At 36.5% G+C, this 16,073-nt stretch overlaps 1 protein-coding gene and 1 long non-coding RNA gene across 13 annotated transcripts in view; both read right to left on the reverse strand.

Moving 5' to 3' along the window:
* The window catches only part of TCF12 (transcription factor 12), a 390,121-nt gene that overhangs the window by 284,882 nt on the left and 89,166 nt on the right, over positions 1-16,073 (reverse strand). The window lies entirely within an intron of this gene.
* Positions 4,759-16,073, reverse strand: part of LOC309866257 — a 67,376-nt gene continuing 56,061 nt past the window's right edge. The window contains exon 2 of the long non-coding RNA XR_014312533.1: positions 4,759-5,113. This is a non-coding gene — a long non-coding RNA (uncharacterized lncRNA). The remainder of the gene's footprint in view (positions 5,114-16,073) is intronic.

Raw genomic sequence — 16,073 nt, forward strand, 5'->3', positions numbered from 1 at the left:
AAAACAAAAAAAGAAAAAAAAGGAAAAAAAATCCTCGTAAGTGGACCTCCTATACAGTTCAAATCCATGTTGTTCAATGGCCAACTATAAAGTAAATTTACTTCTCTCCTACAAATCAGCATAGGCCTTCCACCTCTTAAGACTTCTATTCTCATACTTGAGCACAGAGAAGGTCCTCCTTAACTGAAAGATTTAGTAGTTAAGTGCGGCTCTTCAATATCAAAAGCATTACCTTTGTTGTTGCTATTGTAATACAGTCTCTTCTGTTTTGTCTGGGTTTTGTTGTGTTTTACTTTGTTTTCCAATGACTATGTTTTGACTGGCTTTCAAATATCTTTGGACTAAAATGCAAAACTTAATAGCAATACCCCTGGCCTCTTACTAGGTAATCCTTATACTCCCTGGAGTTTAGAGGCTTGCCAAATTAATCTGGTGACCCTTGCTTTCTCTCCCAGATAGTATTTACTGACAACCCCTTATACTGAATGAAGAAGGAAATAGTGTTTCATGTATATTTAAGTTCAAGAACATAATGTGGTGTCTCAGACTCACTGGGCAGAGTTCAGTCCAAGGGATGATGTGAAAATCTGAAAACAAGTACAATCTTCAAGCAATAAATCTACACCTCACGATTCCTGAAGTTGTTTCCTATTTTATTTATTTTTTTAGTATTATCAACAATCCTGCTTTGAGCATCTCTGTACATCTATCTTGACACACTTCTGCAAGCATATTTAAAGGAAATAATGTTGGGGTAGAGTGCTAGAGCAGGGCTCTAGAAGTTTTTCTTAAGAGGACAAGTAATCATTTTTGACTTCGTGATCTATAAAGTCTCTCCTTCAACTACCCAACTTTGCCTTGTAGTGCAAAAGTAGTCATAGATAGACAATATAAATATACATGTGCAGGACTATATTACAATAAAACTTTATTTAAAAAAAAAAAAAAGGCAGTGAGCCAGATTTGGTCCCAAGAGTGAGGGTAGTAGTTTACGTCCTTACTACAGGTTAATATACCTTTGAATGGCAGTACCAGGCTGAAAGTTATATGCATTTGACATTTTTATTACTATTCAAATGGGTCGTTTTTAAAATAGAGATATGGGGCTCCCAAATGGACACTCCAGAGACAGCACTCCTTATCTCAGTGTCAAGAACTGTGAAGGGTCTGAGATTAGGCCTTGCTCCTAAGATAACAAGGTAAACCCTTCAGTTTTGTAGATGAAGGCAGAACACATGAGACTCCTGAGTCAGAGATCAACTACTCTATTAGTCATATCATAGCAAGCAGCATGAGCATCAGTGCCTTTCCATCAGTCCCCCTTACCCCACATCCCAAGGCAGCAAATAAATGAGTCCAAATGGATGTGTGCACAGTGAGTTTACGGGAGAGAAAACCTTTGTGTAGGTAGCCCAATCTTTTGTAGTGCACAGTAAGCATGGCTGACCTTTGTCTAGAGAGACATTATCTCCATTATACTGAACAGTAAAATATATCTGACCTTTGCCCTAGAGAAAGACACTATGTCTATTTCCCAAGACTGTTTACTACATAAGCATCTTTGAAAGGATAGTCCAAAACAAAGCCAATCAGTGCCTCTGCTTGCAAAACATGCGGAAATATAAGTGGCGTGTGGAAAATTAACTCCAGTACCATGTATCCTTTGTTTCTATATTGTCAGGACTCCTAGCAAATTTTTCCAAAGCATTCCACTCTATTGCCCAAGCTGATTAATCTGACAAAGGGAGGACCAAATCTATTTAATTTGTCTTACCCATCATGTAATGAAAGCTACCACTATAAACAGGATTCCAAAGCAACAAGATAAGGCCAACATAGAGTATTAAATCCACCATGTCCTCCAGGGTCCTGGGCCAAAACAGTTGAACAAATCCCATAAATCCAAGTGGCTTCCTCCTTATGTGTCTGAACTGACCTTTTCACTTAGATGGAAGCACTAATCCAGGTATAGGAAACATGTATTAACAATTAGACTCTGCATGGCCCGCAAGGCAATACTATCATCCATAACAACCCTGGCCGGTAACTTGAGGCTGACTTAAATACTTTCTAGAAACATGGTGGTATTATTGATCACTTCAGCTACAGTCGGGGACAAATTTCATAATACCTATCCTAACAGGATGATTCCATCGCAAGGATAACTGCCTGCAGAGTTCATGTAAATAATGAATTAGTCATCCTTCCAAGAAATTCCCCCATGTGTTCAAGAGTAGCCTCATTTTGGAGAAATCTCTATAATAATTTTAAAATTACATAATGTTTCATTAAATAAAATACATAAAGGTTTCTTACAATTTACCTTATAGTACAAGTCACTGTGTTTTCGGTAAGGAGGGGAGTTGATGCCTGGCTTTCATACAAGAAGCACAATACCAGAAGTGCTGCTTACAATTGTTGGAGATCCACAAATAGGACCTAAGTCACAAGCTAACGGTGGATCAAATGTGGCCTTTTAACGGGTTGGTCTGCTTTAGGACTCCCAGTTTAGTTTGAACTGTGAAAAGACTGCCTAAGAAGTCAGGCCAAACTATCCTGTTTGTTCAAACATCAGCCAGCTGGCATTTGGCCACTTCTATGAAATGACTGAACAATGGCTACTGGAATGGGTGCAGGGAAGGCATGTGGTTTTGACAGGTGTTTTGTGTGGGAGGTAGAGAAGTTAGGCTCATTCCCTGCTGTTTTCCGTAGACTTCTCAATAAAGTTAAGAGGAATGACAAACCATGATCAGAGCTATCTGGAGGTGGACAGCATACCCAGCACTCAGTTAAATATAAGGCACCTGGAGCAGCTTACGGGAGCTGCACCAGAAGTTTTCATTCCTGAGGAAGGTTCTGGGGGTGATTTTGAAAAACAAAGTTCATGAATGGTTTCTCCTCAGCCCCTACTTCCCACAGCTTAAGATATTACCTACCTAGAATCCAGGGACAACTGGTATGTCCCATTCCAGTAGCCATAAATTCAATCTTTATCTAATAATTTCCTCCCCAGACCCAGACTCTTCATCTGGAAAAATCAAATGCAAAAGAAACAAGGGCTTTCTAAAAATAAAAATTCTAGAGAACCATTATACACCCGTTTGACTCCCATAAGCCATCGTAAGGAGACCTGATCAGTATATTTGACCAAATGGTCATTATTCTTATAACCTAAGATTCTAGAATACAACAAAAGAACCAACGTGGCTGAATGAGAATTAGGTTTGAATCCCCTACAACTGTTTCTTAAGGTAGGTTGTCACCTAAAGGGTGTACCAACTAGGCTGCCCTATGGCTACTTTTCGGTTATTAAAAAAAAAAAAAAAAAAGACCTATGATACCCAGTGATTTTCAAGATGGGTAACATCTGTATAACTCCCTATACCTTTTATCCTGATCATTATTCAGAAAGCAGCCAAAAGGAGAAGATGCCTTTCTGGATCTACCTCCATTCAATGACCAAACCACTTACGAAAGTGTGTGAACTAGGAGGAAGTTAGGGAAGGTTAGAAACTTTCTGAGTCAACTTTCAGACAATTTCAACACAAAACAATACTGGATGACCATAGATGACTGGCCATGTGAAAGGTCCACTGAATACCTTAACTCTCAGCCAACTGTTGAGTGGCTTTGAGAAATAAAGGTATATCACTGTTAAGATGCACATGGTCTGGGGCGCCTGGGTGATTCAGTGGGTTGGGGCCTCTCTCTGCCTTTGGCTCAGGGTCCTGGGATCTAGCCCCACATCGGGATCTCTGCTCAGAGGGGAGTGCTTCTCCTTCTCTCTCTGCCTGTCTCTGCCTACTTGTGATCTCTGTTTGTCAAATAGATAAATAAAATCTTTAAAAAAAAAAAAAAAAGAAAAGAAAAGAAAAGATGCACACGGTCTGAGAGCTGAACACATGCCATAGATTAGTTTCAAGAGCCACAATGGTACAGTCAGAATTGGCTGATCAGACTGGTACAACAACACTGTAATCTGAAAAAGTGTCAACAGCAGTGAGGCACTACCAATAGCTCCAAGAAAAGGTCAAAGGCTTAATGCCAAAAAGAACAGGCCTCTATCACTGCAAGAAAACAGGGTCAATTTCTAGAATGAGTCACTGCCTGGTATACAGCAGTGGCCTCTGCATTAGAGACATAAGAGTACTCTCACTTTGTGCCCAACACTAGCATCTCACACCTAACCAGTTTTCAAGAGATGGTATCAACTTGCTAAGCCATTTAGATTCCACTGAATGCATTCAAAAGAATAATATAACCACTTTATTTCTAAATGTAAATACCAAACACCCAGGTTAAATCCTTTGTAATTACTAAACTTATAATTAAAAAGTTTAGATGTCAACTTGAAAATGTACCAAGAATTTCTTCAGATTTAAAAAAAAGTCTAAAGAATTTCTCTATATTATGGTATTTTCTCTATACTATGGTTGAAACCCTATAATTTCATTACTTCACACATGGTTCTTGATAAAACTCAGGACTGTAGAAATGCTTCAACTTGCTGAAAATGCCTAGTTGTTAAGCCCATTTTCTTGCTGCAAAGTTCTATTCTCTCCCAAAGTCTATGACAGTGTCTGGTACATAGTAGGCACTTAAACTCACTGAATAAATTAAAATCAAAAGCCAATTTTTTTTAAAATTCTCTCTTTCTAATACACTCCATCCCTACCTGACACAAGGCAGATTAAATGCCTCAAGACAACCAGGAGAAGATGTTGTGTAGGGAAATACAAAAGAGAAAAACATATTATCTTTCTTTTTACTCATCATTTTATTCAGTTTAACAAAGAAACAAATCTGTAGCATCTTATATAGAATGATCTCAAAGAACTTCTTAACATTTATTCTTAAAAAATGGAATCCTTGTGCACTTTTTTTTTTTTAAGATTTTATTTATTCATTTGATAGAGAGATAGAGAGAGAGAACATGAGTGAGGAGAAGGTCAGAGAGAGAAGCAGACTCCCCGTGGAGCTGGGAGCCCGATGCAGGACTCGATCCCGGGACTCCGGGATCATGACCTGAGCTGAGGGCAGTCATCCAACCAACTGAGCCACCCAGGCGTCCCTCCTTGTGCACTTCTGATAGGAATGTAAATTGGTTCAACCACTATGGGAAACAATACAGAGATTCCTCAAAAAATTAGAAATACCATAACATCCTATTCCTTTACTAAAAAGTAAAGAAAACAAAAGCACTAATTTGAAAAGATATATGCACTCCTATGTTTACTGTAACATTATTTACAATAGCCAAGATGTGGAAACGATGCAAGTGTTCATCAAAAGATGAATGGATAAAGATTTGGTAATATCTACAATGGAATATTACTCAGCCATAAAAAAGATGAGATCTTACCCCCTGCAACAACATGGATGGATGTAGAGGGATTATGCTAAGTGAAGTAAGTCAAAAGACAAATACAATATGATTTCACTTATATATGGAATCTAAAAGCAACAACAAAAAACCAGAAATGGACCCATAAATACAGAAAACAAACTGGTAGTTGACAGAGGGGGAGTTAGTGGGGGTGGGTAAAATAGGGGAAGGGGAGGGGGAAATACAGGCTTCCAGGTATGGAATGAATGTCACTTGGGAAGGATGAAAGGTAAAACAAAGGAAACACAGTCAATGGTATTTAATAGTATTGTATGGTGGCAACACTTATGGTGAACATAGCATAACATATAGCATTGTTAAATCACCACATTGTATACATGGAACTAATGCAATACTGTGTCAACTACTTCAATAAAATTTTTTAATAAATAATCTTTAATCCTAAATTTTAAAAGGATACTCTAGGAATACTTAAAGGTTCTCAGTAATTCTTCAAGTCAGTTAAAAGTAAGCCAAGTCCCTTGCCCTTGCTCAGAGGAGAGAAAAGTGACATAACTTACCACAGAGGCACAAAGACAACCATAAAGAAAAATAAGCAAAAAAAAAAACCACACCAGACTCAACAAAATTTTCCTGTAGAGAATACTGTTTGCCACCAAACCCCTCTTAATAAAGAGCTCACTGCCTTAGCTGCTGTGTCTGAGCTATAGAGAGCAGTTTTGCCCAAGTTTGCCCCACCCCCCTCTCCACTTCCTAGGCAGCCCCTATCCAATGACATCCATGCAAAGCTATGAAGGCCTGCAATTGTAGCCCAACTCAGGACAACTCTAAAGGGACAATCTATCTACTGAATTCATAGCAGAGTAGGTCAAGAATGTCACTGGGCCTGAATCACAATTCAACTTTATCATATACCCAATATCAACTTTATCATATACCCAATTCTGTTTCCTTCCTTTCCTTTTCAGATATTGATCCCAAGAACATTCAACGAACACCCTGTAAGCTAAGCAATATCTCACGCTTCCCATGGAAGCAATAATTCCCAAGAGCAATACTTTTATTTGCAGAGCACACAAGCCTTTAATAGTTTCTACTCATATATTCTAATAGTTGGAAAAACAACACTGTAAAAGAAAATACCATCACTTTTTCTGTGATAGTCCTAACTGAACCAAAATATTTTCCTTAAAAAAAAAAAAAAAAATCGATACACTGAAAGTTATGAACATGTTAAAGACCTCAGTTTTTACACCTATTAGCACTGTTTTCCAGGCTGGGACAATATTTCTTTCCTTCTAAACCCAAGTAACAGTCATTGAACATATTAATTTAGTATATTAAACATTAAGTTATTAACATGGTCTTATGTTTTATGTGATTTCATATTTCAATTTCTAATCATAACAGAAATTCCCCACTTAAATATTCTGTTTCCTCCACACAAATTAAAATTCCAAAAGTCTGCCTGTTAAGATCCCTTAAGAGGAAGAAAATACTTTACTGAAATATAACAGCAAAGAGCAAACATTCAGAAATGATTAGTCATATTAGTAAAAGTATCATTTCATACAAATCTCATTATAAGAAGCAAAGTTAGCATATGAATTAATTACATGGAGAAATGTAGGAAAACACTTCCTAGGTCTACTTTCATAGCCGGCTCTCAAAATGTAATTTCTTCTCTTAGAAATCCTTGAAATCATAAAAGTCTTTAAAATTTGATAGAAAGTCTTTAGACTCTATAAATATCTGAACTGAAAATTAGTTTTTGCCAACACAAGCAATAGAGAATGTGGATGACAGGAGAAAGGGAGAGCATTCTTTGGTAAAAGACAGTTGGTTTGTTTTTCAGAGTCGATAGTCTCTCATGATTCGAAGTGGCGGAGGGGTGGGAGGTTGGGGTACCAGGTGGTGGGTATTATAGAGGGCACGGATTGCATGGAGCACTGGGTGTGGTGAAAAAATAATGAATACTGTTATGCTGAAAATAAATAAATTTAATTAAAAAAAAAAAAGACAGTTGGTTTGTTTAATATTTAATCACTCCAAAAACTTAAAATGACTACTATGGTTAACAAAACTTTTATTAACCATTTTATATAATGTCTATATGCTGGTATCAAGGTAAGTCCAACAAAAAACCAGCACAAACTCAAAGATCATCTCCCTTTACCTGAAGAAGAATCCTAGGAATTTTTCTGACACCCAAAACTTAAAAAACACCAGCTCACGGCTCTTCCTTCCCAGTTCGTAGACCTACAACATTTTGACTAAATAAAAATGCAGCCACATGAACTACCAGAAATTCGGTCTTAAGGAATCAAGAACATCTGATGACTCATCCAGAAGAATGCCTAATAACCATCTTCCAAAATCAAGGTGGTCTCCAAACTTTTTCCAGAACAGCTCTATCCACACACCCTACTATCCAAGTGGATCTCCCCTGCCCAGGGGCTGTTTTTATATAATCAATAAATCAGGCAATAACTGTTTTCCTTACTTTTGCTTCAAAAATAGAGAGAGAAAAAAAAACTTTCCCTATAAATAAGATCAGCTTTGACAAACTATGAGTTAAAAACTCTCCAAATGAAAGTTAATTGATTCTCCTGTGTTGCTCCTTCTTGTTCTTTTGTCATGTCAGGGTTATGATGGACTTGCTTTAAAATTTTATTCTTATAAAGAATTTGCTTTTTTACTAAAAGTTAAGTTATACATCTTGCATTTAAGCTCAGAGTTTACCAACTACGCTGTCTCACATAACCCCACCAGCAAATGAAATGCATGTTACCAATGTTCTCTATTTGGGTCCATGTTTTACACTTCTTATCTTTCCTGGCCTTCACCTATTGTCAAGGAGTTTTGGGGTGTGCATGGGGGAGACAGGGAGAAAGCAGGCAAGAGGAACAATTAAGCAAAACAGATACTGCATGCAAAGGTAAATAAAATCAGATACACAAAGAAATCAGTACTTGTCATAACCTTACAGTCCAATAAAGGTGATACTAATATGTCTAATAAAGTATCAAAGGTTTGCTAAAAGGTCTAATAGTAAGATTATGTTAAGAAGCCTTTAAAGGGCAGAGGACATTTTACCAGGAAAATAAAAACCTTAAGAGTGATATTTAGCTTCTTTAAAATACTCAAAGGACTATTATGTAGAAGAGGAAATAAATTCACTTTATTTTGCCACAAGAGCAGAAATGAGATCCATAGGAAGAAGTTGTAAGGAGGTTGTCAAAGCCAGTATTTCCCCAAGTTTATTCCATAGACTACTGACTGACCCACCAAGTAACCTTTCAAAAAGAATTCCATTTTCACATAAATTTAGGAAACATATGCAATGTGTTTATACAGTATATACAATACTTGAGTACCTCTGGGAGATGAAAATGTACATGAGTACTAAAAAGTCCTATACTAAGAAAGTCTATTTAACTTTTTAAAATCAAGTATTCTCCAAATTTTTACCATGAGTGTTGTTATATTTACACCTATTTTTATTTAAGTAACCCCTAAAAATATTGAGAAGTATCAATAAAGTAACGCTTTTCTAAGGATAATACACTGATCATAAGTCCTTAGAAACTAGATGAATTTCCTAAAGAATAATAAACAGACATTCACATTATCTGGCTGGAATCTATCTTATAGGCACAAAGTTTTAAGCACAAAATGTTTTTAATGAACAGAAGAAAAACAGTTCCATAAAAGAGACATACGGTATAGCTAATACTTTTAAGAATCAGAATGAATTTCTAAATTTCCTTAAAAGTTAGAGAATTGAGTATAAACTCACAATTAAAAAAAAAGAATAAATGAGCCACACAAAATATGAGTTAATGTTTTGTTCCATGTTGAGGTTTTAGTTGAATTTTTAATCATCAATATTCTGAGGAGAGGATGGAAAACACTATGTAATTTTTCACATGAAGTCAGAATATTAGTTTATCATAACCTGGGAGTGAGAATCAGTCTTAATAGAAATTTTATCACTGACAACAAAAGCTATATTCATCATTAAAGGTCAACAGCCCATATCCTCCTCAAAATACTGGGAGACTGATGCCTTACCACATGAAGAGCCAGAGTCAACAAGCTATCAAGAAAGGGAAAAGTTCCATTTAAGTTTGCCTGTGAGACCAAGTAAAGAGAAAGCTAAAAACACAGAAGAGAAAAATAACATTATTTAGCTCCCGTTCTCAGTCTACACAGGTACCCAAGGATCATTAGATTCCATTGAACCTCATTATTCACAGGTTCTGTATATGCAAATTTGTCTACGTACTAAAATTTATTCATATACTGGTTGGGCTTTCAGTTATTTGTGGACATGTGCAGAGTCACGAAGAATTGGGAATACCTGGCATACGTGTTCCCAGCTGAGGTCAAACAAAGCCTTCTTGTTTTAGCCCTCGGACTATAAAAAAGCATCCTTCTTGCAAACTATTTAGTGCCATTTTTAATGGGTTTTTTTGTCCTTTTTGTTGGTGGTTTCACTGTTCAAAATGGCTCCCAAGCCATTTTAAGTGCTTTCTAGTGTTCCTAAAGCACAAGACGGTTGGGACATGTCTTATGGAGAAAATATGCTTAGTTTCAGGTATGAGTTATAGTACTGTTGATCATGAGTTCAATGTTAATGAATCAATGAGATACATTAAGTCCTTAAACTGAAACACAAATAAAACATAAAACAAGTGTATATATAATGACTAATTAACAAAAGTTCTGTGACCAGAGGCTTACAGGAACCTAATTCTGTATTTCTACCAGAAGCACTGGTTCATTATTCATTAACTTAGCATCTGATAACTTTATAGAACATAACTATCATGAAAGAAAACTATCGTTACCCATTACCCTACACCATGCCATCTTTAGGTTACCTCAACCAATGGAAAGTGTGAATCTGAAAGTTTTCAGAAATGAATGTTTGTTAAATTTCTAATATAAAAGCCCTTAAGAAATAATTATGATCCTCCTCTAGAAGAATAAATTTTTCTAAGTATACTATTAACTAAGTAGTGATACAGTCTGGAAGAAGTATGGTAGTATTAACTGGTGAACTCTCAGCTCACTTGGAAATCCAATTCACAGACTTCAGAATTGATCCTGTTTTCTTAGACGCAGAGTTCATATTATCTGCTGGTTTCCCAGGTATGAACACGATAAAGGATTAATCTGAATCACTCATTACCCAAAAACTGTTAAGTGCTATGCATGACTAGTGCATCGTAACAGGATCCATGGACTAGGCTTGTTTTATTTTATCTGTTTAAACTTGAAGTTTTTACAGAGACATACTAAAGAAAAGCTTTTAGGACATTCTCTCAAATCAGTTTCCTTTTCAGATTGGGGTATATCTGTGTAGGACTCTAGAAATGACATGCTTCACTGGTAACTGTCTTTTGCTAGTTGAATACTCTGTGCTGTGTCAAAAAATACATGAAGGTGGGGCGCCTGGGTGGCTCAGTGGGTTAAGCCTCTGCCTTCAGCTCAGGTCATGATCCCAGGGTCCTGGGATTGAGCCCTGAGTCGGGCTCTCTGCTCAGCAGGGAGCCTGCTTTCCTTCCTCTCTCTCTCTGCCTGCCTCTCTGCCTACTTGTGATCTCTCTCTCCACCCCCATCAAATAAATAAATAAAATCTTAAAAAAAAAATACATGAAGAAATCAATTAATTGTAGGCAATCAACACTGGTGTCTATCAACACAGAAAGAAATCTCAGGTTAATGAATACAAAATACATGTGTCAGGTGGATTGCATTTGTTTTAATAGACTTGACATGTTAAGTAATCCTAACATTAATTGTAACTAAATATGACCTTACATACACTCACCTAGGGAGGAAAATGAGAATGCAATTTCTTTGAAGGCATATTTGGTTATTCCTCTTTGTGCTCAGTTTTATAAAGAGTGAAAAGTAAAAGAAGTGTGTGTTTTTCAAGGAGCATGTTGAACACCCCCCTTCCAAACACTCAAATCCACTCCACCACACACACACCCCACTGCCGCTACCATGTCTCTGCCAGTTTTTCTCTTTTGGAGCAACAGTTCATGTCACCTTGTACTCCAGGACTGGCCTCTTTTTGTAGACAAAGAAAACCCTACAGAAGAACTAGACATAACGTTCCTCAATCTCAACATACCCATACCCCAAAACCAAATCTCACTGGTCCCTCTTTTTCTAGAAACAGTTTGATATTCTCCTCAATCCAGTTATGCTAGAGTTGTTCTACCTGTTATACCTGGACACATTTTTTTACTCCTATGAACTTCTAAGGACAGTGGCAATCCTTCCCTTCTACCTTTTCCCTTGAACTCTTACAAGAAAAACAACCCACAGAACAAACTATGGTTAAAATAAAAACCAGTTATTCAATATTATGCACCTCTTGATGTTATACATAAGAGCATCAATTATAAAGTTTCATTGACATAAAATGTTTTAGGAAAAAAATGGAAGATAGTGGAACACATTTAATAAACTTCAGGAAAAATCACACAAATGCAGAATATAAGACTTTCTACCATACAGCTGTTCTGATTTCTTTAGAAAGTCAATTGTAGGGGCGCTTGGGTGGCTCAGTGGTTTGTTAAAGCCTCTGCTTTTGGCTCAGGTCATGATTTCAAGGTCCTAGGATCGAACCCCACATCGGGCTCCCTGCTTAGCAGGGAGCCTGCCTCTTCCTCTCTCTCTCTCTGCCTGCCTCTCTGCCTACTTGTGATCTCTGTGAAATAAATAAATAAAATCTAAAAAAAAAAAAAAAAAGTCAATTGTAAGGGAAATTTTTAAACTTAAAAGAAACTGAAAATATGTAGCAATCAAATGCAAAGACTATTTTTTTAAACCCAAGAAAGACAATTTGGGTGACAATTCATTAAGTGTAAATAGGAACAGTGTTAGAGGAACTGCAGTTAATTTTCTTTGTCATGAAAAGGGTGGTATGGTTATGTAGGAGAACTTTTTTTTCTGAAAGGCTTACTGTAGCACTGCAGGCTGATTTTCAACTGTGAAACCTATAAAAATCAAAACAATTTTGTGGTATTCCTGGACACTGAAATATAAATAAAAAGATTAGAAGAATTAGAAGAAATGTAAAATTTATGACTAGGAAAGATATTGCTACATAGTCATATTAAGTGCACACCTGCCATGAAAGACTGAAATCGAGAAAAAGAAGCCAAGTCCTGAAACAAGTATTACATAGATGATACCTCAGTGGAAAGAATAATTAGGCTTAATGCACAAAACCAAAAACCATTAATAGAGAGATAAAAACAAAAAAACAAAACCAGACCCTGAAAAGTGGCACTGGAAAACCATCAGCTTCATCATGTTTTATCTTTCTGAAGAATTTTGACTTTTGGCTTCACTGATTTTCTCCATTGAGTTCCTATTTTCAGTTTCATAGATTTTTTATCAAATTTTCTATTTTTATTTCTGCTTACTTTGGGTTCTTTTTCTAGCTTCCTAAGGTAAAGTTTACATTACTGATTTTATATCTTTCTTCTAATATATACATTCAATGCTATAAATATCTAACCACTGTTTTTCCTGCATGCCACAAATTTTACTAAGTTGGGTTTTCCCAACTTAGTAAATACATACAACCATTGAACCAGTGCTTTCTTTTCTTTTCTTTTCTTTTCTTTTCTTTTTTAAGATTTTTATTTACTTATTTGACAGACAGAGATCACAAGCAGGCAGAGAAGCAGGCAGAGAGGGGTGGGGTGGGGGAGCAGGCTGCCCGCTGAGCAGAGAGCCTGATGCAAGGCTCATTCCCAGGACCCTGAGACCATGACCTGAGCAGAAGGCAGAGGCTTAACCCACTGAGCCACCCAGGTGTGCCTCAGTGTTTTATTTAAATCCAGAAACAAATTCCTGAATTTGGGGGCCATTTTGGTCTCTACCACCTTTCCTACCCATTTTCCATAACTTCTATTTTTAGTTCTTAAAATTGTATTTGGCAAATTGTCATAGAATAAAATTAATTTAAAATTGTCGTGTGCAAGTCTATGAACTGGGTAACGTTATGTTCTTGGAGCCAACATCAAATCATGATAGAGAATGGTTACATTACACAAAAACCTCCTTCATGCCTTTGTAGCCACATGCTCCCACTAAAGCTAACTGCAGCAAGGACTGATATGTTTTCTATCACTATAGTTTTGTCTTTTCAGAATGTTGTATAAATAGAAATACACATTACTGAATATTTAAAGGGGTTTCCTTAGTTTGTGTACTGCATTTGACATTCATTCAATTTGTTGCATGTATAAGCAATTTTTCATTTTAACTGCTGAATATCATATCATTGTATAGTTTGCCGGCACTTTGTATAATCTACTGAAGGACAGCTAGGTTGCCTCCAGTCCTTTCCAACTATGAATATAGCTTCTGTAAGTATTTGTATACAGACTTTTGTGTAAATATAAATTATTATTTCTCTAGGGTAAATGTCAAGGCGTGGAGTTCTTGGGTCATAGGCTAAGTGTATGGTTAACTCTATAAGAAACTGCCAAACTCCTTTCCAAACTGGTTATGCCATTTTGCATCCACACCAACAATATGTAAGAAGCTCCACTGATCTCCATCCTCAATAGTACTTGATATACTATCATAAGATTTTTTAATTTTAGCTGTTCAAATAGCTATGTAGGGGTATTTATTTCAACATGGTTTTAACTTGCATTTCCCTAATGGCTAATGAGTTGAACATCTTTCCAGATGTGTATCTGCCAACCTTTTATCCTCTTTAGTGGTATGTCTGCTCAACCTTACACCCACTCTTGAATTGGGCTGTTAGTTTTCTTAGTGTTGAGTTTTGAGAGTTACTTATATGTTTCTGAATACAAGTCTTTTGTGAGATACTTATTTGCAAATATCATTGCCTAATCTCTAACATGTCTTTTTGTTTCTCAACATTGTCTTTTGTAGAGCAAAATTTTTATTTTAGTGAACTCCAATTTATCAACTTCTTTTAGGACTACTGCTTTTTAAGTCATATCTAAGAACTCTGCCTAACTCCAGATTGGGAAGGTTTTTTCCCATTTTCTTCTAAAAGTTTAATAGTTTACATTTTACATTTAGGTCTATGGTGGGTTTTGAGTTAATTTTATAGAAGATGGAAACTTAAAATGAGGTTTTTTTGTAAATAAATGTCTAATTACTACAACATCGGATTTTTTTTTTAAAGATTTTATTTACTTATTTGACAGACAGAGATTACAAGTAGGCAGAGAGGCAGTCAGAGAGAGGAGGAAGCAGGCTCCCTGCTGAGCAGAGAGCCCGATGTGGGGCTCGATCCCAGGAGTCCTGGGATCATGACCTGAGCTGAAAGCAGAAACTTTAACCCACTGAGCCACCCAGGCGCCCCAACATCGGATTTTTTATTTGCCCTAAGAAGTATTATCTTTTAGGGGCACCTGGGTGGCTCAATTGGTTAAATGACTGCCTTTGGCTCAGGTCATGATCCTGGAGTCCCAGGATTGAGTCCCGCATCAGGCTCCCTGCTCAGCAGGGAGTCTGCTTCCCGCTGACCTTTCTCCTCTCATGCTCTTTTTCTCATTCTCTCTCTCAAATAAATAAATAAAATCTTAAAAAAATAAGTATTATCTTTTAAAAATCGTTTGTTCAGGGGCACCTGGGTGGCTCAGTGGGTTAAAGCCTCTGCCTTGGCCTTAGGTCATGATCCCAGGGTGCTGGGATGGAGCCCCATATCGGGGCGGGGGGGGGGGGTGGTCTCTGCTCCGCGGAGAGCCTGCTTCCTCCTCTCTCTCTGCCTGCCTCTCTGCCTACTTGTGATCTGTCTGTCAAATAAATAAAATCTCAAAAAAAAAAAAAAAACTATGAAAGAAATTAAATTCATAATTGAAAATTTTTCAAGAAAGAAATATTTAGTCCCAGAGGATTTACTGGTAAATTCTACCAAATACTTAAAAAAAGAACTAAAATAACATTCTTTCTCTGCTATTTCTTCCAAAAAAATATAAGAGAGAATACTTTCTGTCTTTCTGAAGCCAGAATTAACCTGATATCCAAACTAGACAATGACAGTAAATAATAAAGTAGAAAGAAACTATGGGCCAGTATACCTTATGAACAAAGTTACAGAAATCTTCAATACAAGATTAGCAAATTAAATTTTATTATCTACAAAAAAGAATAAATAATGCATGGCCAAAAGCCTTACCAAGAAATCTACAGCCAAGAGTATACATTATGCTGAGGGACTCTGTGCTTTCTCCCATGAATAAAATCAAGGCAAGGATGTCTACTTTTACTTCTCCTATTCAGTATTTTACTGGAAGTCTTGGTTATTGTCCATATGGTAACAAAAGGAAGTACAAGGCATACAGATTACAAAGGAAGAAATAAAACTGTCCCTATTTACAGACATGATTGTCTATGTAGAAAATCCCAAGGAAATCTTTAGAGATTTAGCAAGGTTACTGGATGCAAGACTAACACACACACAGAGTTGTATTTCTATATACTAGCAATGTACAATGGTACAATGACATAATGAATACAATTTACATTAGTTCCAAAGGAATGTAGTACTTTTGTGTAAATATAATATACATGTGTATATGATATACATGCTGTGAACTATTAATGATGAAGGAAATCATAGAAGACCTAAGTAAATATAGAGGCATACTGTGTTCATGGATTGGTAGACTCAAAATAGTAAAAATGTCAGTTCTTATTTATTATGATC

The sequence above is a fragment of the Mustela nivalis genome, assembly GCF_964662115.1.
Source record: "Mustela nivalis genome assembly, chromosome: 6".
NCBI lineage: Eukaryota > Metazoa > Chordata > Mammalia > Carnivora > Mustelidae > Mustela > Mustela nivalis.